This window comes from Lacerta agilis, chromosome 7 (assembly GCF_009819535.1).
Source record: "Lacerta agilis isolate rLacAgi1 chromosome 7, rLacAgi1.pri, whole genome shotgun sequence".
In the NCBI taxonomy this organism is placed as follows: domain Eukaryota; kingdom Metazoa; phylum Chordata; class Lepidosauria; order Squamata; family Lacertidae; genus Lacerta; species Lacerta agilis.
This window is the reverse complement of record NC_046318.1, coordinates 43,198,979-43,224,132: the sequence shown is the minus strand read 5'-3', so window position 1 is coordinate 43,224,132 and position 25,154 is coordinate 43,198,979. Positions and strand designations below refer to the sequence as shown.

At 41.5% G+C, this 25,154-nt stretch overlaps 1 long non-coding RNA gene across 1 annotated transcript; it reads right to left on the bottom strand.

The window, feature by feature from the left end:
- Positions 1-4,611: 4,611 nt before the first annotated feature.
- LOC117049928 lies at positions 4,612-15,450 on the bottom strand. The gene is made up of 3 exons (XR_004427033.1): positions 15,322-15,450; positions 10,901-11,031; positions 4,612-4,802 (listed from the first exon to the last, which is right to left on the bottom strand). It is a non-coding gene; the product is annotated as an uncharacterized LOC117049928 (long non-coding RNA).
- Between the last annotated feature and the right edge of the window lie 9,704 nt (positions 15,451-25,154).

Sequence of the window (25,154 nt, the reverse complement as noted above, 5' to 3'; positions counted from 1 at the left end):
CTTCTCCTATGTCCCTGGGAGAAGAGATTTTCCCTAAAGTTCACCTTCCCACCATCACCACCCCCATTGTTTTTCACAGGTATCCCAGTCACCTGTATATATAAACAAAGCAATAAACTTTTAGAAAACTTATTTAGAGTAATAGGTACAGTTGGTCATCATTTCCATTTACAGGCCAAGGTCACCCATTGAATCCTCCTTAGCGAAGGAGGTATTTGAACTCAGGTTGACCATGCTATTTTCTGGGATTACGTTGGTTAATATGCTGTGTTTAAATCCCAAGCATTTTTGTAAGATTAAGTCCTAATAATGACTCTTTAGATTTGCACAGTAGCATAGCACACGGCTGGGGCTATACAAATATGATAAAACAAAATAACTGTATCATTAACACCAATCAAAACATCATTTTGTGATAAATCCACATGCAAATTACTCCCCCTTACTCCAGTTTGTTTACTTATTTTTTTTTGAAAGCAACATTCACTGAATGATTTGCCGTTAATGGAGAAGAGAAGATTAAGAAACAAAAACAGTAGCTTCAATCCATCATTAGGGAATTAATCAATTGGCAACCAGTGCAGGCAGCTATTTAGATCTGTGGCCTGAACAGCTTAATTGGGAGAAGCATGTTAAAAGGTCTAGAATGATGTTCAAAGGAACATAAATAGTACATTTTGGACTTCTCATCTGGCTTTGATTTAACAGTTTCTACACCAGGCACTTTAGGAAAAGAGCAAGAAAGAGAGAACACAATCTAGGCCTAATCAGAATATTCTTTCCTGACCTCATAACAAAGGGTCGTTTGCATTAAAAAAGTAAACAAAAATAGCTTAAACAGGGTTTGACTCCTCAGCATTTGAACATTTTTGCCAGCTATCTCTGAAGAGTACATTAATAATAATAAGATAAAAACACCCAGAAATATCAATCAATCGAAAAAAAAACACACAACAAAAGCAGACGGAATCCACTCCTCACATCTCAAAATAGTGAGAATCTCCAGGGTTTGATTTATTTTTGGGTGGAGATAAGGACTAGGCACAATCCAGGCAGAGGCATTACTACCTCAGTTCAGGACTCCCAGAGAGATGCACCTGGCACCAACAAGGTGCCTTCAACCAGTGTCTGTCCTCTCTCTCTCTCTCTTCCTCTCTCTCTCTCTCTCTCTCTCTCTCTCTCAACATACCCCTCTTTTTGTCTATGTTCTAAAACTACCGTACCTTTGGTGCTCAGACAAGGAGGGAGGGTGGAAGGCAGACAGAGAGACATTGTTGGACTCCAGCCCCTAGCAACCCCAGCTAGCATGGCCAGTGGTGATGAGAGAGTTCTAGTACACAACACAACATCTGGAGGTCTACAAGTTGAGGAATGCTGCTTACCTCTTCTCACTCACACATGCACAGACACGCAACACAAACCTTTATCATCTCTCCTCTTAGATGGGCAAGGGAGTATGTAACTTTTCTGAAGCTTTGATGATGTGTGCCCCCCCCCGCAACTTCAAACATTCTAGACAGATGTCTGAGTATTTCCCAAACATTAGCAATCTCCATTATCAAGCAATCTCCTTAGCAAAGTCACAATAAGGTTTTTACTCAGTTAATGGATAGATTACACTTGAATAGTTTTCCCTTCCTGTTCCAGGTATGATTTCCAAGCCATCTGAAAGCAGGACCATGCCCCCAGAATGCCTACCAGGGCTCAGGCTATGAAACGTGTGTGTATCTTTCTACCTATCTAAGGAACAAATTATACATGATATTAAATGTATCTCTGCATTTAATGTGCACTTTTTAAAAAGCATAATTATCAGGACTACAGCAGACAGGGAGGAGCAGCTCAATTTCCCCTGCTGCAGTAGTGACAAAAATTGCTCCTTTGAAGCTGCTCTTTGCAGTTTGAAAAAAATCCCCCCTTGGCACCAATGTGCAACAAGCCAGTTCCCTTCCCAACACTACATTCTGTTCTTCCAACATTCTGTCACACTTTTGTGTGACCAATGAAGAGAAACCCAAAGGCTATGCAGACAGAAGCTGTCTTGATAATTTTTTTTATCTCTGTGGCCACCAGGTACAGGAATAAGTTATGCCCCTCACTCACTGTGTGCCCAAGTGCACACCTACTTCATACATCCCCATACTCACTAAAATAGTTTCTGTCACTAAGCAGTGTATAGGCCCACCTTAGGCTGGTCAATTAGCTACAGCTGTTCATGGCTAGCCGGCTCCACTCTCCTCTCACCTGGATGACTGCAATGTGCTGTACATGGGACTGCCCTTGAAGATGGTTCAGAGACTGCAGTTAGTGCAGAATGCATCTGCTAAATTGGTAAGCGAGGAAGCCTGATGGGACCATGTGACACCAGTCCTGAAAGCATTGCATTGACTGCCAGTGTGCTACCATGCCCAATGTGTTACTACAAGCATGCAAAGCCCTAAACAGCTTTGAGCCCAACTACCAAAAAAGAGTGCATTTCTGTATAACACCATATTGTGCCCTTCAATTGGCAAGGATGGCCCTGCTAATGGTGCCACCGCAGGGTGCTAGCTCATTGGCATTGACAGGGCCTTCTCAGTTGCATTTTACCATTTGTTGAATGCCCTCTCTGGTGAGGTGCATCTGTTTTCCTTTTTATTAACTTTCAGGAGCATTCAAAACATTCCTGTTTACCAAGGCATTTGATGGCTGAATGTTTCTGTTCTTCGCAACCTTGAAATGATTAGCTGTGATTGTTTTTAAATGGTTCTAAACTGTTGCTGTTGTTGTTGTTGTTTTTACAACATTGTTCTGATGTTTTGCTGCCCTGGGTTCCTTGGTGAGGAAGTGCTGGATTTAAAATTAATAACTAAACACATAAAGCAAAATAAATAAATAAACAAATATATCTTTTGGGGGTTATTTTTATAATTTGGAAATATGGCCCAGATCAAGAAGTGTATGGTACAACTTCACACGTGTCTGCCATCAGGGCAATCTGGTATCTATCTATGAGACACATCTTCTCGGGGCAATCGCAAACACACTCTTCATTAGTAACAGAAAATGATGCATGTGGTTACCTACCGCAGTGTGAACATGATGCTGCCAGAAGACTTTCACATGGAATTGCTTAGCTGAAGGCCCCTAAATGTTTTAACATCTCCAGGAGACAGCACCCTGACAATGTAAGTAAACCCAACAAACCTTATGAATGTATTGTACATGACGTTTATTTTGGAGCAAACATGTTGCCCTGCATTCCAACCCCCTGGAGGCATGGTGCCATCCTCTTTATTCGTCAAGAGTATGCCCAAATCCCAGAGTTGGCTGATCTGCAGGAGGCCCACACGTTCCCTGTCTCTGAAAAGAAAATCCAGAAGGCAGCCTTCAGAGTTTATCCAAACACAATGGTTGTTGGACAGACTAGACGTTTTGAGACGCTTCGCAAAAGTGGTGTTTGATTGGTATTTGGCTCTTCTGTGGTGCAGCAGCAAAAGTCTATCTTGATTTTTTAAGAACAATAGCTGGGCCAATTCCATCTCATTTTTTTAATGCAGGGGGGAAAAAATCATAAGAATTCAATTGATGCAAGGCCATATTGTGGGCTATACCCAGAAACAGATTTCTGTTTTAAGTCACTCCCATGAGTGCGGAATAACAACAGATATGTAGGGGTGAAGCCAAGTCTGAAATCTGATTTCCTAATCAAATGGAAGTGTTTTCTTTTATCTTTGACCTACTTGCCTTAGAAGCTGTTGGCAATTTCTCCATAGTCTTATTATGCATTTCTAACACCCCTAATTATTTGTAAGGTGAACCGCACAGCACAAATAGTTTAGAATCGCTTTCTTGCCCCTGAACTGTAGCATCACCTGCGTGGTGTATTTGGATCATCAGAATTGAGAATCAAGGTAGGAAGCTCTTGGGGCACAGTGTGCATCGAAGCTCTTCCACTTCACTATTCACGTTGCTGATCCTAGCTTCTTCTTCTAAAACGACACACAACTGATTGGTTAGAACAGCAGAACTGGAAAGGACCAACATATACAGCCCAAACCTATATCGTACACCTCAGCAGACCACAGAGCAACTCAGATCCCAGTGTGCTGTAGCAGGAAGGAGAGGATCCCTGCATAACAGCAAAAGCAGTTATCTCAAGATTATCGGAGTAAGGGAACCCACATGCAGAGGAAGCAAAATTACTGCACAATCACTAATCAGTATAACCTGGTAAAAAAATTCTTTGCAACTCCAAACAAGGCAACCTCTGAAAGTTGGTGGGGCTTAATGCATTTTAGTGCTTGGTTATTAATCCTGTTTTTATTTATGCTTTCTCCATCCATTTGTTACCTGCCCCAAGTGTTTAGCATATGATGGACTATAAATTTAAAAAATTACATTGGTAGGCTTCTCCCCCACCCCTTTGGCCATTAGAGCATTTCAAGAAACATTCTTCTTTCTTGCTGGTTTTTAAACTTAATACTCCAATCACAGAAGTCTCGGTCTAAGCAGAAAAGCTCTGGAAGGAGACAATAGGAAAATGGAGAGCATGGCAGAGGCACTAATGGGAACATAGCGGCGTTTTCTTCACCTCTTTCACTGCTCCCGTCCCCCCCTCCCTTGCCCATTTTTAACCACATATGTACTCTCAATTTCCCAGGCTAACTACAAAGCAGTTCTGAAATGTACAAGACAAATAACAATGTCAGTCAAGAACAGCAACTGAAGCTAAGTGGCAACTTACTGTGCACAAAGGTAGAGCAATAAAGTAAGCACGTGACAGAGATCCTTTGAGGGCTGGTGGCGCTGTATTTTTCCGCCTTTAAGAGAAACAGCAGTATTCTGTCACTAACATCGGCAGGGCCGGTTGAAATACACAAGTTTGACTGCAGAGAATTCCTGGCATTTTCATCCGGCCTTTTTTTTTGCGGGGGGTGGGGAACCCTCAGCCCTGCAAAGGGGACAGTTCTTAACAAAAGCCGGCAGCAGCCACCTCTTCATGTCAAGCTGCCCTAAAACAGCATGTGTGGGGCTCTTGTAAGAGCGTGTGCTTGCGGCTGGAGAGATTGTAATAAGGTTGGCAATTTTTATTCCTCCACCACCGATGGAATCACTACTATCACGTCCATCAGTTCCCCCTCCCCACCCCACTCTATCCACCCAAAATCCCACAGAAAGCTTCTCTGACCCTGTCAGTTTTTTCACAGCCCTCCTTTTCAAATATACAGCCAGACTAGTTATATGTATTTATTATTATACCGTGTTACATTTGTACCTGCTATTCCACAGGCCTGACTCCTGCGCTTTTTCACTGCAGTGTAACATGCAGATATTAGCAGATGACTGTACGTATTTCCTTGCTATGAAAAGCTTCATTTCTGCAGATCAAGCTGTTGTTGGCAAACCTATTTGTACCCTACCACTCCTCCTGTGAGCGTCAGGTGGCGTACCTGGGTCTGTCTCCTTATATTATTAGTCTTATTTTATTTTCTTCACAACGGCCTGCTAGGTAGTTATGCTGAAAGACCATGGCTTGATTTGAATTGAGATCATCCCAGCCCAGCTCTCTGTAACCACACCAGCTGCCATCAATTAAAAAAAAATATATCTCCCCTGCTCTAGGTGCACAGACTCTAATGTGCACAATGAAACTTTTTCATGCATGGAATCATGTGCTAAAGGAAGAAAAAACTCCTGCCTGGCCTTTCCCAGGATATGTTTTTACCGAGTGAGAGGCAATATACCAACACACTATCATCCCTAACAACTAATGCAATACAGAAGTCTATGTGCCCTATGGAGTTTGCTCCTATGGCAACAAGCTCTTTGCTTCTCTAAGAACGATTCCCCCCACCTCCCAAACTCTCCCAGGAGCTGGACAAATAAGGACTTACATGCAGCAGCTGAAGCAGCTGACATTCTAGGTGAAGGAGATGGAGGAAGTGACTATGAAAGGGTGCAAGTGTAGGGCAGTATGGGGCACGGAGCATTGCCCTAGCACTGCAAGTGACCCACCTAGCCACATAGTTCACTAGCCTTGAGCCAGTCATAACTTCTTAGCCTGACCTACCTTGCAGGGTTGTGGGGCAGATAATATGGGAGGTGACCACGTATGCTAGCCTCAGTTCCTTGGAGGAAGGCAGTTAAAGCAACAATAACTGAACGGAGTGAATAATATGGAAGCCACTGACGAAAAAATGTGAATATCACGGTCACTTCACACAATAACAAACAGCAAACTTTGGTATCCTTTTAGTGTGTAACGGGGGGCTTCCTCCAATCTCAACTCCAACAGTGCATCTCCATGATACACTCTATGATTCTGGCATTTGTCACGCTCACATTTTGTTTTTTAGGCGTATGTATTTAAAACGCCCTATGTGCATATCTAAAACGAATCTCAGATCAGATCCACACCAGGCATTGAAAGCAATATTCAGTGCACATTTAACGCACATTACTTCCCCCAAAGAATCTTGGGAACGGTATTTTCCTCCTTACAGAGCTTAACAAACCGTTATGCAGCCTCTTAGCTGCAATACCATTGTGAAAGATTGCCCGCAGCTGTCATTTGCAAAGGACTGCATCTATTTAGTGCAATCCATTCTAAACAACAACAACAACGACAAAAGGAGGAAAGTGGTGGCTGATGTCCACATAGCGACTCAACACCAGTTAGTTGTAAAGGTGTGGTATTCAGGTTGAACCACAAAAGCAGATAGTGTTCTGTGCTATGTTGAATTCCTGAACGTGTTTGCTCCTTCATATGATTCACTATGGTTAAGTTGAGGATTCTAACTTGAACTCTTCATATTTGCAAAGTGTGTTTCCTTCGCCTGCTTTTATTTTCTAACTTGCAGAACTGAAAAGGTCTTTTCAGTTCCAGTTGACCAAATTGCCAGTGAACAAGGAAGAGAATTTGGGGGGGGGGATAGCACAAACATACCCTCCCGATTTTTTATCAGCTTGACAGTATCCCCAATCTACACTTCTTCAGTACAACAGCAATGAGTAAATCATTCCTGGATGTACGACCGCAAGCCATGAATCTCCTTATCAACCCTGGATGCTTCCCCTCATCTCCAAAACCCAATACCCTCTTCTGTGATAAATGATGGGCCTCTCAGCTATAATTCTCCATGTTTAGGATAATATAAAATTATGTGCCATGCATATTATAGGAACACAGACACTCTCTATTAATAGAAATTAATGCTGTTGTTACCAGATTGTACTTGGGCTGCCTCTGACAGATGAAGCAAAGCAAAGGCTGGGAGGAGCTATTTGATTCACAATAAATAGATACCAAGATTTATGATTAAAATAGAACATCTTAATGATTTACCATAGCAATGAAACCAATAGGCTGGTGTTTCAATCCGATATCCACAAATTTGTATAATCCTCGGGGTAAAACAATTTAATGTGCTGTCTCTTTTATAGTTACAAAAGGCCTTTCATATGATCAATTATACATAAGAGTATAATAAATGTAACTTTCTTCATACTAATCACATCTAACTTAAATTCTCTTGTTGGTCTTTGGAGTGTATGTAGCATTCCCCATAAAGTTTTAGTCTCTGCTCTTAGCAAAAGTTAATATGCCCAGAACTTTCAGATAAATCATCAGTACAAGGGTCTTTATACCCGCACAACTATTCACACAATTAGGGGCCACCTCCTCCTGTGAAAGACCCTTGCTTAATACAATAAACTTGCTCTTTTGTCTTAAATGGCACTAGGGCTTTCTTTTGCTGAAAAGGCTGAGTTTCATACTATGCCCCATGCATGGAATCATAGCTTAATTCTCTGAGTTATCCATGACCAGCAGAAGCATCTCCTTGGAAGTGCATTCATGCTCCTGTGGCAGGAAAAGATCCTTCTTATTCCGGGACATGCTGGCCCATGAGATGCAAAACCAAAGTTGTGCTTGTGCATGCACACACATGCATATATACTTCACGGCAAAAATATATAGCAAGAATTTGGCACCTCAAAAGTGTCCCCTGAGCCAACCACAGCACAGTGCTTCACTTTAGGGTGACCCTAAACCTGCTATGCCCTACACTTGTGTTTTGCCCTTTGTACCTCTTCCAGAAAGAAACACAACCATTTCACACTTGGGCATGCCTGAGACTGAGTTTGTGTATGCAACAGGGGGCTACAGCCAATCACAGCTCCCTGACACATGCCTCTGTATGACACATTCACTGCCACACTCACATTTTACATGTTTGGGCACAGACACAAAACATCTCAGATGCATACCTAATGTGCAAAGTGTCATCCACTCCCTTCCCTCCTCTGGCCACTGATAAGGCTGGCCTTAGATTAAATGGTGGCCTGAGTAAGGAATATCTTTGGTGCCCCTTCCATTCAAATTTCCATTTCTTTCAATTATCTTGGGTTTTTATTTTTTATTTTATTGTATTTATTAGGTTTTATACTTTGCAGGTAGTACATAAAAGCAATATAACAAAACAACAAGAAAAATGTAAACATGTGGGAAAGAGTAAGTACTATGGCTTGAGAAATAAGTGAGAGGTTATCATAAAAATGTAGAGTATGTCTGCATAGATCTTGGGTTGTTTTTATTTATTTGTTGTCTTTATAGCTCATCTTTTCTCCAGAGAGGTCAATGTGACATACATGGCTCTCACCCTCCTCATTTGATCCCCACAACAACCCTGGCCCAAGGTCACGTAGTGAGCTTCATGGCCAAGTGGGGATTTGAATCCTGGTCTCACACATCCTAGTCTGATAAATTGTGTGCGCATGGATCTGATCATAGCCACATACACTATTTGTTGAAGTGACACGGATATTGTATATTTCCACATCAAATTAAAATAGCAACCATATTAGCACATTGCTGGTCATGCTGATTTGTGTTGGCAGCTTTACGAGTGAAGATGAACATTTTTATCCTTTAACTGCTGAGTATCCACTCAGTTGAGTAGCCCAGTGAGTAGATAGCCCATTACAGTTTATCACCAAGCCCTAGGCTGCTTGCCTCTAGAACTTAGCTTGGGACATTCCCACTAACTCCTGAGGTTTCCATTCCACCAACTAAGACCAATAACGAATTTCGCCAACAGCTCTATAAGAGCCTCAGCAGCAGCCAGATGTGGCAGAAGACAAAGACTACCATTTCTCTGCTTCCAACATTATGAGGCTAAAACCAATGTAATCTAGGACTCTACCAGCCCAAATAAAAACCTCACATTATTCACCCAAATACTCAGTCACATTCATACTCTCACCTTAGTTAATCAGGTACCAATTCCTAGCTCCCACCTGAAAAGTGGTCAGACTCCAACCCCTTCCCAACTGTCCCTCACCTAGGACAGCACTGTGCACCCCCAGGGTCAGCCAAAACACAACCATAAAGGGGTGGGGACCCCCACTCATAATTCCCTGAAGCAATGCACGGCAATTCTTTACAGCTCAAGGAATAGACGTGAAAACTCCCGTTCCCTCTCCAGTACTTCTTGATGCCAGATGCTGTTGATTGGAGGGCAAGCAATATATCTCCAGGTGAAACTTGAAAAATTAGAATATTGTGGAAAAGTCCATTTATGTAAGCAAGTGTTTTCATTAGCTACTGCAGTTTAATATCTGAGATAGACTCATGACATGCAAAGCAAGATATGTCAAGCCTTTGTTTGTTATAATTGTGATGATTATGGCATACAGCTGATGAAAACCCCAAAGTTGAAATTGTTAATTTGGGGTTCTCATCAGCTGTAAGCCATAATCATCACAATTATAACAATAAAGGCTTGTCATATCTCACTTTGCATGTCATGAGTCTATCTCATATATTAGTTTCACCCTTTAAGTTGAATTACTGAAAGAAATGAAACTTTCCACGATATTCTAATTTTTCGAGTTTCACCTGTCAATAAGAGATAGGCAGGTGTCAGGAAACCCCCCTCCCCGCGGCTGGTAGGGTCGCGGGAGCGTCTGCAGTATAGAGAACCCCAGAAGCTGATTACCAGTTCGTCCTCCCCCTCAAGCACCGGAAGCGACCATTCCTCCAGTGGGGAGGGGGAGTCAGAGGCAGGAAGGCGATGCAGGGGCTCTGAGAGGATCGCGGAGCCTCAACACTGAGGGGAAAGTGGGGAACGGGGTCAGGTTCCCATGCTCCGAAAGGGTAGACAGGAAGGACGTGGAAGGGGGAGGCGGTGGTTCAGAATCCCACGCCTCTTTTGCTGGACAAAGAACAGGAAGTGGTCATTCCTGGACTCTGCAGAGGGATGAGATGGACGTTTGATCTTTTGCTCCACTGTACATAGCTGTGCACAATAAAGAACTTATTTTTTAGAAGTTCTGCGTCTGGCGCTTTACTCATGAGCAACCACTAAACGTCCTTACAGCAGGTATGGCCAATTCATACTTCTTGGAAGTAGGAAGCCAGAGGTTCTCAGCCACCACCCCTCGCTTCTGATTATCTAGCTGCCTCCCATCTTCTGCTGTGTCCCGTGATGCAAATACTGTTCCTGACTCCCCTTGGCTGTTCAGAGGGAAGGTAACCAGATTCTCACTATCACTTCACTGTGGGCAATGAACACCCAAGCTAGGAATTCAGGCTTCATGTTGGTTATTAAGCCAGGAGGAACATACCTTGGCGTATTATCTTGGTGCCTTGACTTGGTGCCAGAGTCCCCCTCTTCAGACATAACAGGCAACAGTGGCTTAATACAAGCCATAAATGAAGTTCTGAAGCAGCACATTGGGGTTAGAAAGGAGGGCACAGGGAGGAAGGCTCAGCTCCAATGCATCTTCCCAGCTTCATAAACTGTGGTTTGTAAAGCCCTGAACAATTGCCCAAAATGGGCCTGTAAGTCACAAATTAAGTTCCTAGCAATGGAACACTACCCACATAAATGGCCATTGATTGGCAATCCCAGCTTACCTTTGCAAGTGCAAATATCTGAGCTTTCCTGATATGTCCCTTCATCATCCTTGGCATACTGTTCTGAATAGACACATCCCTCCAGCTTTTGAACATGTTGCCTTAAAGTCTGGCACCTTTTTGAAACTAGGCTGTCAGGAAAGGAAAAATGAACAAGAACATTGTAATCTGTTTCGACCATTGTGAAGAGAGAGACATCTGGTAGGCCACTTGGAAGTCAGCCAGCGATGAAGGCTTCAATTAAAATAATGAACGCTTTCTCAGGAGTAGCACCCAACTCATTAAAGAAGCCCCCCATGTGACTTCTCATGTCATCAAAAGAACATCACTAGAGGGGGGAAACAGACTAGTGAAGGAGAAAGAAGGGGGACAAGTACAAGAGGATAAAATGGATTTTTAAAACCTATAAATGAATAATATGTTTCTCAGATGTTCTGTAAAGACTTGGATTGGAGCAGACTCAAACAACCCTCTTTTTTTAACATGTTACAAAATTAAAGCAGCAGTTGTGGCATGATATTTTTGGTATGCTGCACTAGGGCGTGTTGAATTTTTCATCTTTAAAAATCCTGATTTGAGGGGTGTTAAAAAGTTGTGGTATGATTAGGTAATTTGAAATATATTTTGGTTACTTGTAAATATTTAGGTCTTGCTTGGTAAATATCTATGTGAAAAGTTCCTACTTTTTATTTTTTTTAAATTTTTCTGTCATTTAAACGTATATGTTATTCCCAAATTTTCATGAAAACAGATGTTGATAAGTGCCTAAAATTGATTACAAGATATTGTAGTTCTGTTATATATGTATTGTAGTTATCTGTATTATTAATATTAATATTATTAATTATTGATATGTAGTTATCTGTATTATTAATACTGGGTATGTTTAGCCTGGAGAAGAGAAGGTTAAGGGGTGATATGACAGCCATGTTCAAATATATCAAAGGATGTCATATAGAGGAGGGAGAAAGGTTGTTTTCTGCTGCTCCAGAGAAGCGGACACGGGGCAATGGATTCAAACTACAAGAAAGAAGATTCCACCTAAATATTAGGAAGAACTTCCAGACAGTAAGAGCTGTTCGACAGTGCAATTTGCTGCCAAGGAGTGTGGTGGAGTCTCCTTCTTTGGAGGTCTTTAAGCGGAGGCTTGACAGCCATCTGTCAGGAATGCTTTGATGGTGTTTCCTGCTTGGCAGAGGGTTGGACTGGATGGCCCTTGTGGTCTCTTCCAACTCTAGGATTCTATGATTCTAATATTATACAATGGTATGCGATTTCTTTTTTGCTTTGTACAACCAGTGATAACTGCTTCACTATGACTACAAAGAAGAGAACAAGGCAGGGAACATTCACACATATGAGCAACCTTATTGGAAGTGGAAGAGACATGTTAAGATATGGACTGTTGCTGAGAGAACAAAGTAAGTGAGGATATGAGAAACTATCCAGCTGCCAGTGTTGCAAAAGACTTATAGCCTAAAGTACTTGAAAAATGGGAACGAGCAAACTGTTCTTTTGTTTTCCCTGTTGTGAATTCAAGAGTTACAGTATTAGCAAAGATTCAAGAAAGTTGAGAGCAAGCAGAAAACATATCTCTTGGAAGGGGCAAGTTAGATATTAAAGAAGCCTTTGCTTTAAAACTTGACAAGCTCTATGACATTCTCAATTGCAAATGTGAAATCATTATGTGCTCTGAATTTGGCTGTGCTACCGATTGCACAAAAGAAGCTCACATTAATTGCACATGCTCTAAAGACAAGAAGATCCCAGTGAAAGAACTTGCTTTCATTAAAGGCCAGAGAAACAATATTGGTTCTATTGGACCACACCAAATTGGTTTGCCAGATTTTCCAGAACGTAACAGACTGATAAAGAAGCAAAAGCGAGGAGAAGTTGAGAGAACAAGACTTGCTGATGCTGAATAGAAAAAGGAATGTTTGCAGACTTCTTCACTTCCATCACATGAAGAAAGTTCCTCGGGGGTTGGAAATGAAAAAGAATCTGATACAGAAGATGGAAGTGAATCAAATTATGATTTAGCAGCTCCTTCAACTTCTAATGGAGAGAAACAGTACAATACATTAGATATTCCTAATGTTGCTATGCAGAGCATCAGATACGGTGTTGGTCTTCGTGCCACAGCTGCAATTACCACCGCTGCATTTATTGATATTGGCTTGATCACTGAAGAGAATACGAAACTTGTTGTTGACCACAATAAAGTAAAGAGAGCACAGGAGAAATTGATGTCATCATTAGACAATGAATTTGAAGAAATTCAAATTCATTGTCTAATGAATTTGAAATTCAAATTCATTGTAAGGTGGCTTACAACAGCAAACAGACTTTGTCGCTTGTGAGTTTCCAAACATGGCCTAAAAGGCAAAAACCTCAATAATTTAAGGCTGATTGTAGAATACATTGTTGGTGTGTACTATCCGTGTTGGTTCAATATAAAAGTAAAACATTTGTGGATAGAAGGCCCATGTCATTTGTTGTTTCAATTGCAACAGCTTAGACTGCAAAACAAGGCTGCTGTTTTGCTGACTGTTAAGCGTTCAGCGTGGTATGCATTTAGTGAAATGTTAATTCAGACACTGCTGTGCTCAAATAATAAGGAAGAAAGGAGAGCTGGAATTCAAAAGATCATCGATTTGAGAGGTGGCAATGATGATATATTTGGAGACCTTTCAGTACGTCCAAGGAAGACACCTTCTATAAACACCTCTGCTTCAAACTTATTGGAGTTGATAGACTGGTTTGATGGAGTTTATGAACCTCCATTAACATGCAAAATGACCTTGACAGAAATAAAGGAATTTGTTGACAAGCCTATGCAAGTTCCTCAGTGGCCTTGTCATGGTCAAGGGATTGAAAGATGTGTGAAACAAGTCATGGAGGCTGCAGAGAGGCCAAGAAGCAGGTCGTCTGCTTTTGTCAAGAAATGAATCAATACAGGACTTGATGAAACTTGTTATTAATTCCAATTAATGTTATTCTTTTTTTTTAACTATAATAGGACGTTATAAGATAAAGTGATGATATGTTGTTACAGCTGGAAATAAAATTTCTTTATATTTTGCTTGTATAAAATGATTAAAAACTTTAACTTTGCTTCAAAATGCGAGTTTTTGGCTTTTTTTTAGTGTATTTCAAACAAATCTCAATTTACCAAGCTAAACATCAACCAATCATAAAAATAATTGCAGATTTGGATTCCTCATGTGCAATTACATATTTTTAGACCCCCTCATTGAGCAAATTCACAAAATAAAATTTTCCGTCCTTAAATGACACGCCCTAATGCTGCACAGTTCTTGTGAATGTTCCAATACACTGGCATCATGGTTTACCACAGCCCCATAATTCCTAGAAAAGCAGGTCACACCAGGAAGACACATTCAGCCTTTCTACTTAATAATCACTCAGTGCAATAAAATGTTCAATGCAGTGGTGTTAATTTTACTTCCTGGTTGGATGAAGAGGATCTCTTTATGTGGATAAGGTATCTTAAACATTATTATCGAACTGGTCATTGTCCAAAGCCCAGCTTCCAATCCTCAAACAGGAAGATGGAGTTATGGTGTAACCTACACATGTGTTCTCAGAGGCAAACTCGCTGAGTTGAATGGGGCTTACTCCCAGGTAAGTAGGTCTAGGATTTCAGCCTAAGCAGCCAGTGGAATATTTTGAAAGCATGCAGGAATGTCAACTGGGGTCTAGGTGTCTGCTACACCTCATCACAGTCTAAGCCTGAAGCTGGAGCCGAATGTATTTTGATGCTGGATCAGATAAGTCTAGCAACATTCAGGTGTGGGCATTCCCATTAATTTCTCATAATATTGTTCAAGTAAAGTTAGACATCGAGCATTATTCTCTCCAGGCCATTTATAATGACAAAAATAAGCAAAGCCTATGTCGCTCTACAAGTGCTTAATAAAAATGCGGTGCTGAACCACGCTACCCTAATTTGGAGCTGTGGTCATCCAGTAATGGAGTAAGGAAGGCTTAAATTAGAGGCTCGGCATAGCAGAATGCAGTTGCTAATGAGCCAGCACAGAAGTTCCTTCTCAAGCTCATTTAGAGTTTGTAATGGCAATTGGTTCATGACATTGTGAGGTCATTATAGTGGCCAAATTATTTTAGCGCAGCTCTTCAGAGACCTTGTTATGAAGCCAGTATGAGGTGATATTACAATGGTAAAATTATTTCCACGCACACTTTGGAGAAAGCAGCACTACAATGCTCTTAGGGTGAAACTGCACTGCAAGATTACAATCTGAAGTGAGAGCACAATGCAAGTCTGTGGAGATTAGACTCAATTATGATGTCAAAACAAAATGAAAAAATGTCAATGCAAGTTATACCATTAAGGTCGAGACTTAAACCTAGGAAAGCTCTGCATTAAAATCCCACGTTACCTTTAAATCACATTCTTGTGCTCAGGTGTTGCGGCATGCATGCTGAATGCTTTGTTCAGCTGTCTTGCACCAGTAGGGCACCGAGATGTTCCATAGGTGATCACTGTTGCTGAATCGTGCAGGTGTTGACTGACTGACTTAACTAAAAAAGACCCAAGGAAATGTAGCATTAATAGTTGCAGCTTAGCAACGGCACAATAACACATGCCTCAATGGTTCTGCTCAGAATATGCTCCTCTTCCCTCTCCCAGGAATGACCCTGGCACCAGATAGGCAGATAAGAACTGAATGATGCAGCAAGTCCCGTCCCCCCAAGTGTTGGCCTAAGCTTAGGGAACTCTATGCGTTGGGACAGCACTAATACATCTTTCAACCTTCCTCTTTCACTGAATTTTCTGAGAGTATTAAAAAAAGGCATGGGTTGAGTCCTGAATCACATACCTGACTCAAAGTCATAAATCAAGTAACTGTCACCATGAACACATGTGGGGCCTCCTGACAAGGTTATATTTACCAACTGGTGGCCAAATAATGACAAAATTCCATGTCGCCATTTGCCATTATGAAGAGCTTCACATATGGTCTGCACGTAGGCTTAACATTTCTTCAGATGGAGAATCAGATTCATACATAGACAGGAACCTGACGGCTGTTTTGCTGCCTTCATTAACATTGATGGGGCAGTTCTTCCAGGTAAGAGCTCAGTATGGATAGAAACCATAAAACTATAGATTGTGGCAAATGCAGTCAGATTTCAGGGACTGCAGTGAATATTTCCTTTTCTTTTTTGTGCAGGCATTTCTTGTATACATTTTGTATACTTTCCCCCCATTTCATTTCTGTAGCAACTGAATGGGTTTGCTTCGAGTTTTAGATTCAAATTATTACAAACCACATTCCCTGGTACCAAGCTCATGTCAGAAAAATACAGATTCTGAATGAGAAAATTGAATTAATTTGGCAACCTCCCAAATCACAGCTCATATATTTCAACCATAAGGTATGTAACACTCAGTTTTGTTGTACCTGTTCTTGTAGGGAAGCTTTGTTGGTGGGGTGGGGTGTTACTGCCAAAGATTTGCTCTGCTGCTAAATCTGTCGTCATGTATATGCAAATAGTTAATTGTGTTTTATACCTGCATTATCTGTTGCACTGATTATATCAGCCTCAACCTGTGTATACTGATACCATTAATTAGCATAAAGAGTTATTCCTCAAAACCCCATGGCTGTACCTCTGACTCATTTGTCATGAGGGTAGTAGAAGTCAAGCACAGTGCAGTAATATACCAAATTTAGCCTCTGAGATGCAATCATCTTTATTAATTGTCTAATGTAGCAGAGCCTGATGGAGATAATACCATCCTGCAGGGTGCTGATAACCTCTTACTTGTCTCTTAAGTCATTTGAAGCCTGATACAAAATTGTATCAAAGGAGCTTCCACCCACAGGGCAATTCCATTTTTGGTGGGGTGATCCACGGTAGGGCCCTCCACACTGGTGCTTTTTCATGTGGGTGGATTCTTCAACATGCCACTGGTGCAATAATCATGCACTAGTAGTGGGTTTATACTGGACCATCCACACATCATTTTTCTGCCATGTTTCTCTAACGTTGCAGCATTGCTGACCATCTGGGGCATTCTTGCACTATGGTGCACCAAAAGTGGGACTCAAAAAATCCCCAAACCCCGGTATATTTGCACTGTAGAAAATAACTAGATTTCATCCAGACATTATGGGGCATGCCGGGATTGAAAATGAAGCAGTATATCTACCCCCAAACCTTTGCATGTACAAGTACTGTAGTGTTGAAAGCAGAATTGCTTATAACGTCCCAATACCATCATAAGCACAAATAATCACGAATGCACAATTATAAGGACATATGGAGGGGCCCAGAGAGCAGACTACATGCTAGAACCATTCCAGAATCCACTACCTGCACACTGTATTGTGACTCAAATGAGCCAGACTTCTGGCTTCCTAACTATGAACCCCACTGAATTCTGTATGAATCCTGCATGTTAAAGAACAGGGCCCAAACTGCATGGGATGTTCTGTTGCAGGTTTTTTTCCCTCCACACAGACACAGATTTAAAACCAGATAAACAAAAGTGAAAAATTTGGCAGAAGACCAGCAGTGCAGGCAGGCAGGAAGGGGCTGTTTTAACGCTTTCCCTTCTGGTTTTTTTCCTATTGAAATCAGCTCCTGCAGCTGCTTTTTGGTCCATGTCAGAAGAGATACAGGTACTTCTACTTTGTTTGTTTAAATGATTTCTATTCCTCCTGTCTTTATCAAAGTGCACTGAAGGCAACTTATAATAAAAAGAAAACTCGTATGCTTTGGAAATGCAGAATAAGAAATACAAATTGCAGCCAGTAAAAAAAATGGGAGTTGAGACATCAAACTGACCTAATAAAGAAGACACTCACTAAAATAATATCACTGCCTACCTAAAGGCGAGCAGCATGGAGGTCTGGCTCACCTCTCTATACAAGCTATTTCAAAAACCTGGGCACCACAACTAAGGCGGTTCTCTCTGGAACAGGTAAGAAGAGGGCCTCCATAGTGGAAGAGAGCCCCATGGCAGATTTCACTTGTGGTGAGGCAATTCCAAAGGTATTCCAGCAATTCCAAACACAGCTGGTGGGAGCGAAGTGATGTTGAGTGGGCAAATGGCCAGGGATGAAATAGTTAAGAAACTGCCTCCCTCCACCTCTCAATATGCCTTTTATTTGAAAAACAAAACAAAACACCAGCCTCTTAAATAGTTGCTTTGGGTTAAAAAAAAACTTTGGGGTGGTGGAAACATTTGCAACCGAGCATCACATGTAGTATGGGCCTAAACATCCACAGTAATTGAAAATGCTTACAAGAAGTAGGGAAACAGCATTTAGAAGCAAGCGAGCCTGTGAGCATAGCTCCCACTGTGCCACTTAGAAAACGGACCCTTCTTCATCTCTTTATCATTTTACTTAAGGTATTGTTAATGTGTGGAATAAACATATCTCCCCAAGTAAAGAACTGCTTCTAAAACAGTAGACCCGCTTAATGCTTCCATTATTGATCTGTGCAGAGGTGTCTCGTGCCAAACGGCTCGTTCTCTTCTCTGCAGCTCCAAGGAAGCAAGCTGCATTTGCTTTTGGCAAGTTATGAACTCACGCATTTTATGCAGCACTAATATGAAGCGAATGCCCTTATAAATAATCTACGCAAGCAATCTTTGACATTAATATACTTTTAGTGATACTGAACCAGGGCGGATAAAGTTCAAGAAAAAGACCTACGACATTAAGGCCTATGAGGTTTGAAAGCTACACAACTGCACTTAAAACAAAACAAAACAAAACAAAAATCTTTATTCGGTTTTTGCCACCTGCTCTTATATTTTCTGTTCACCTCCCATCTACATTCCACTTATAAAAACAGTTTAGTTTTTATGGGAAGGTATGTCAACAAAAGCAATAGCTTGGATCCTGAGAACCAGCAGCAGAAGTGAATTCATGGAAAGGGAATTTATTCATCTCTTCTTTCCCCGAAGAAGAAGAGGAGGAGTTTGGATTTGATATCCTGCTTTTCACTACCCGAAGGAGTCTCAAAGCGGCTAACATTCTCCTTTCCCTTCCTCCCCCACAACAAACACTCTGTGAGGTGAGTGGGGCTGAGAGACTTCAGAGAAGTGTGACTAGCCCAAAGGTCACCCAGCAGCTGCATGTGGAGGAGTGGAGACACGAACCCGGTTCCCCAGATTACGAGTGTACCGCTCTTAACCACTACACCACACTGGCTCCCTTAAATGCTTCTCTGGGGGGTCAAGGAGCCCTCCTGAAGACTGTAGGATTGAGTGCAGGGAGCTTCTGGGTATGGCTCCCAAATTAAGGAGATTTACCTGCTACAAGTAGGTTTTCGAATATTCCCCCCCCCCAGCTTCCTGCACCTGATTCTTCACTGTTCAGGAGGAAATTTGTGACCTTCTAGAGCAGAAGCCTTCAACTTTTTCAGAGCCAGCACCCACCTTTAACCCAAACATGCACTTAGGGGACCCATTTCTTAATTTTTTTCCACGTTTGTATGGTGGTTGTTCTGCTCCTGCTGCTCAATACGTAGCATGTCCTGATTAGGGATGTAAGAAGGAATCATTTTCCATTCCTCCCTGTTGCATGAAGTAATGTTTCCATTCCTGCACAATTTGCCTACTGCCAAAAACTACAGTGGTGCCCCGCTAGACGAATGCCTCGCTAGACGAATGCCTCGCTAGACGAAAGGCATTCGCTAGCGGAAGGCTGCCCTGCAAGACGAAAATGTCAATGGGGCGGCCTCGCAAGACGAAAAAAAATATTTATTTATTTTTGCGCGAAAACCTCCGCGCTGCATTGCCGCTTCGCTAGACGAAAAATTCGCTCTACGAAGACACTCGTAGAATGAATTATTTTCGTCTAGCGGGGCACCACTGTATACTATTCATATTGCTGTCCACTGTGGCAAAATTACACAATTTAGGTAATTAATTACATAAATTAAGATGGAATTGTCATAATTCCCTTTTAAAGCCAACCAACATGGTGGCTTCTTGTGGGAGCAAATTGCAGTGTTTTTCTGCGTGCTGTGTGAAGAAGTATTTTCTTTTGACTGCCCTGAATCTTTTAATAGTCATCTTCATTGGATGACCACAAGTTCTAGTGTTATGAGAGTGTGTCTTTCCAGGCTCTCCATGATAAACTTCTATTATGTTCCTCTTATTCGATTTAAACTAAAAAGACACCCACTCACCCTGCAACACCCAGTCTTCTTGTAGTGATCTGGATACTCACCCTAGGCTCCTTTCTTCCCTGCCCAAGTTTGAGCTGCATATAAATGCTCCATCGGACTGAGGTTTTGGACCCTGCTTCCCTTCTCTGTGTTGCATACCTGACCACCCAGGCCCCCTCCGCCATCTGGATGAAAGATACTAAGATCGTTTCTCCAACTCTGAGTGGTTCAGTGTTTCAGTTCATTAGTTTTTGTTATTGAAATGGGAGTCTCATGGGAAGGTGATCTCATCATGTACTGAGTTTCACTTTTTGTAAGAGAGAGAGAGAGAGAGAGAGAGAGAGAGAGAAGCATACCTCGAGGTTACTTTTTTAAAAAAAATAGAAAAATAGACTTAGACTGTGAGGCAGGAGATGGTACAAAACATGCACATAAGGGTGGCCATTTGTACTTTTCAGAGAATAATCCTCTACTTGGAGGTGTCTTCTATTGGAAGGACTGTCCAGTCAAAGTCCAGTGTAAAGATGAAGGAAGAGCAGAGGCCTTGAAGTTGCACATCAACAACTAGCAACTGGACAGCAGACTGAACAGGCATCTTGGTCACCTGATCAGAGTCTTCCTATGTTTTGTGAGATGAATTGCTTTTTTGTTAAATTTTAGCAACTATTTCTCAGTCTGCATTTATACATATAAATTAGCATATTCATACCCTCCAACATTTCTCTGATGAAAATAGGGACATCCCATTCCATAATTATAATTTTACTATTTATACCCCACACATCTTACTGGGTTGCCCTAGCCGCTCTGGGCAGCTTCCAACATATAAAAAAAAATAAGACATTGAACATTTTAAAAAACCTTCCCTATACAGGATTGCCTTCAGGCGGCTCGGGGTTGGGTAACTCCATGCCCTCCAACATTTCTCCAATGAAATTAGGGACATCCTAACGAAAAATGGGACATTCTGGGATCAAATCAGAAACCGGGATGGCTTCTCTAAATCAGGGACATCCCTGGAAAATAGGAACACTTGGGGGATTTGCATATGCAGTTTTTTTAAATGCAAATTGATGCAAAGGGTTAAATTCCCCACTTCAGATGGGGGCAAATGGTTCAATACCCTCTTCTGTCTCCACTGCGCAGCCTGCCGGATCTGGATCCCCTCCCATTGCTAATTAAGTACTTAACATAATGTGTAGTTTGTCCCCTAGACAACATGCCTAGTAGTGGTTTCTGGTTTGCAGATTGCTTATTACTGCCTGGCTTTCTTGTGGGCCTGCCTGAATGAAAGTATGTCGGTGAATCTCTACCTCACATCTGTCTGGATGTCACAGTGACTAATACGGCATTCTGTCATTCTCCAACATTAAGCATAGCCTCCCAAACTCCAGACATGTAGATATGTGATTACACTGCCATGCAAGTGAAGTACGAGGCTGTGACATACCCCTCAACTGTCCCAATTTAAGCTGGGCACCCTGTTTTGGGGGACAGTGCTCTTGCACAAGTAACATGACTTGTACAGCAGCATGGCCCCAAAAGATGTGCGTCCCAGTTTTACAGTTGAGCATGGGTTGGAGGGCATGCTGTAGTCAGTGTAAGTAAAGCATGTGGTCAGCAGCTATTGTGTGAGTCACACATGCTTAGGTTTGGTTACTGACTCAGCTGACTCAGTAGAATATGGAAACATTTATCCCACGTGGCATGGTTGTATTTCAGCATGGGAGGGGCTAAATCTCAAATTTCATTGGAAGTCAGGATCATGCCATCTCACATGGAAGCCCTCCACCTACTCATGGGTATATTTTGACTAGTTGATGTTACTAAGTGAGGGCACCATGGCACTCTGCACATGTTTAAGGCACTTTATAGGTTGTCTGCAAATCCTGGAGAAAAGGTGAGGTTTAGCAACTGGAACCCTACCAACACAAAAAAACTCCAACAACTGCCAATTCAATCACTCAGCTATAAGCCTACCCCCCTTTTTTGCAACATTTTGAATATCATGTGTATAGATCCATGTTCAGTTGTGCAAACCCATGACCCCCCCCCCCAAAAAAATCTTCTTTTTTATGAGAGTATTAACCAGATTACTGCAGAACAAAAAAAACCCACTGCCTTATAATACACTGGCTATTGTAGTCTTGCAGAAAATAAAGAAAAAACAAGCTTCCAAAAATTGAAGATTTTATGCAGTGCCATTTTACCAGCAGTGTGTCTGTCTTCATTTGCAATAGCAGATAAATAAATTCCTGGTAGAATCTGTATGACACTGCCCTTGAACATAGTCTCTGATGAGCAAGTTGATATAACATTAAATCCTTCTTCTTTTTTAAATTCTAAGGCCTACTCCAAATGGGAGAATTGTGAAATAGATGGCTTTAAAAGGACAATATGACTTTAAGATGTACAAATACATAAAATCGCTGAGAATTATACACTTTAGGCATTTCATGGAGCCTGAGAGAATCAAGGAACATTTCAGGGAGATTACAAGGAACACAAGGGATTTTTCCCCTTTAAAATTGTATAGACAGAGCTGACTTTGGGCACCTGCTGAATTACTATTAAAAATTAAATTACTAAGCCTAAACTAACTTGAAATTTCTATTTCCGACCCAGTTTGGAGGTAGTTCCGCAGGCAATGCCCAAGGAGTACTATGCCTTCCTGCAGGTAGCAATGTAGCCGAAGCACCTTGCTAATTGTTCAGTCCTCTCAATTTAATATTATCAATGGAAAATACGAGGCCAGAATCATATTCAGTCTCTGATGAGCCTCTTTCCTCGACCAAGTTATCAGAGATCCAGATTGTTGCAAAGGTGAGTCTGTAATCAGAAATGGCAGATTAATCTGTGTTGCATTTAAAGAAGTTTCAGAGATAGTGCTGGGTTCTTTGTACCCCAATTGGACCCACTCTACCCCGCTTGAGGTTTGGAATTCCAGATGTCACCTGGAAAAGAGACATCTCCTGTTACGGGGCCATCAAGTAACACTATCTTGTTCCCCCAGCCTGAAGCGGACTGTTGTCACTTTCAGTTGCTATTTGCTCTGAAAACAGTGGCTCCTGGATAACAAGGGGTGACATGACACAGACTGCAAATACCATATTGTGGCAGCTGGGAAGATAATGTGTGTTACCAGAGAATTCACAAAGGGGGGAAACTTTGAAACACTTTAAAAATGCAGGTGCACAAATTACTCATGCCAGGAGCAGCGGTGGCATTTTGTAATAAAATTGTATGTTTATTCGCCATCGTTGAATATGTGCACCTTACAGTTTCCGGAGAGAAGGTTGCACAATGCTGGATAGTTTGCCAAAGGATTTAATGCACGTACAGAAAGGAAATGCAACTTATCAATTATCAATTTATAGGGATATATTCCATCCTTCTCCTGCAGATGGAATGCTTGCTGATGCTTTGGGGAGTTTGGCAAACAACAGAGGGCTCCTCCAGATGATCTGCTTATTGAGCATTCATCCTGCTTTGCTTGCACAACAAACAATGTAGAGGTTAGGCTATGCCCAGTCTTTATCAAGCATTCATTTGGATTTGTTTATGGGTTTGTTATTCAACAATGAGCCTTTGCCCTGACTTCCTTGTGCAGTATTTATACACCTTCCTGTTGATCATTTGTTCATCCTTCACTTTTCAGTGCATTCCCTCATCACTTTCCTAACAGCAAAAAGTCTGTTTCTTTCTTTTTAAAAGTGAAGACGTTGCACTAGGGCAACAAAGCACTTAAATCCAAGGAGACCATTTCTGTATTTTATGGATTCCAATTGTTCTTCACTTATCTGAAAGTTCCGTGCCATGACAAGAAATCAGGGTTCTTAGTATTGTTGAAGGCAGTTATATCTCCCCTCCTGCAGATTTTAGCCAGTGCCAGCTTTCTGCCCGCTTTTTTGTGTTTGTTTTGGCTCTACTGAGGTTTGACTTGCTGACTGTTCTCATATGTATGTGGAAAATATACTGCAGGCTGGTTTTCTGTATGCTCCTATGTGAACTGTGGTAATTTGGGGAGGATGGCCTCCTGAAAGCTTCCATATGAATTTTTCTAATGCTGGAGGCACACTAGCTGTGTGCTCCTGTTGAGTATGTAGATTGAAAATGTCGAGCAAAAGATCTGAATATTTAAATCTCCCCTCCCCTCCTGCTTATAAAGTAGCACAACAATTACCTGAAGAAGAAAAGAAGATTATGATTTTAGCTTGATAGTGAATTGAGCGAGCTCTGGAAAAATATTAATCCCTCACATTTATTTCATGTAGAACTGGATTTGCTTTTGATACTGGAAAGGCAAAATAAGACCAGTGAGACAAGAACTCCACCCATATCGAGGGAGTTGAAAGTGGTATTCCATTTTTGTCCCTCTTTGGTCAAACAATGCTTTTGAAAGCTGCCTGAAGGTATTGGATTAGTCATAGGTTTACTGTGGTTTATTGTCTGCACATCACAATAAAACCATACTTAATGGTTTGCCATGAACACACTGATCTGAATCACTTTGTTCCTCCCCACTGGTGCGTAGAGGAAACAAACCACAACCTCTGCCTTAGCATTATGTCCAAACCAGGCATCGTGGTTTGTTTCTCTCCAGACAAACCATGAACCATAGCCAATGTTTGTTCTTGGCTTACTGATCATGATTTGTTCAAGTGAAGCAAACAAAAATATTGCTTCAGACATAATGCTACAACAGGTTTCTTTCTCCCACACACAAGCAGGGAGGAGCAAAGCAACCCAAACTGGCACACTTATTGTAAACTATTAACTATGGTTTGCCATGCTATGTGAACCAGGCCATATAACACCCTGTCAGTGACTGATATTCTACATTATTTATGTTTGATAATATGATTTGCATGATGTTTAATCCGCTTTCCGAGTTCTCTGCTTTGGCCAAACCACATCACACACGAAGTTCTTGACATATTGAGGGGAAGTGGAGACAGAAAATTTCTTCAGCAGGTGAATCAGAGTGTTGCTTGATGCATATTTAAAATGAACAATAAGAACAATAAATGCCTGTACTGAATAAATACAAAATGCCACACTTGGCTCTCCAACTGCATTT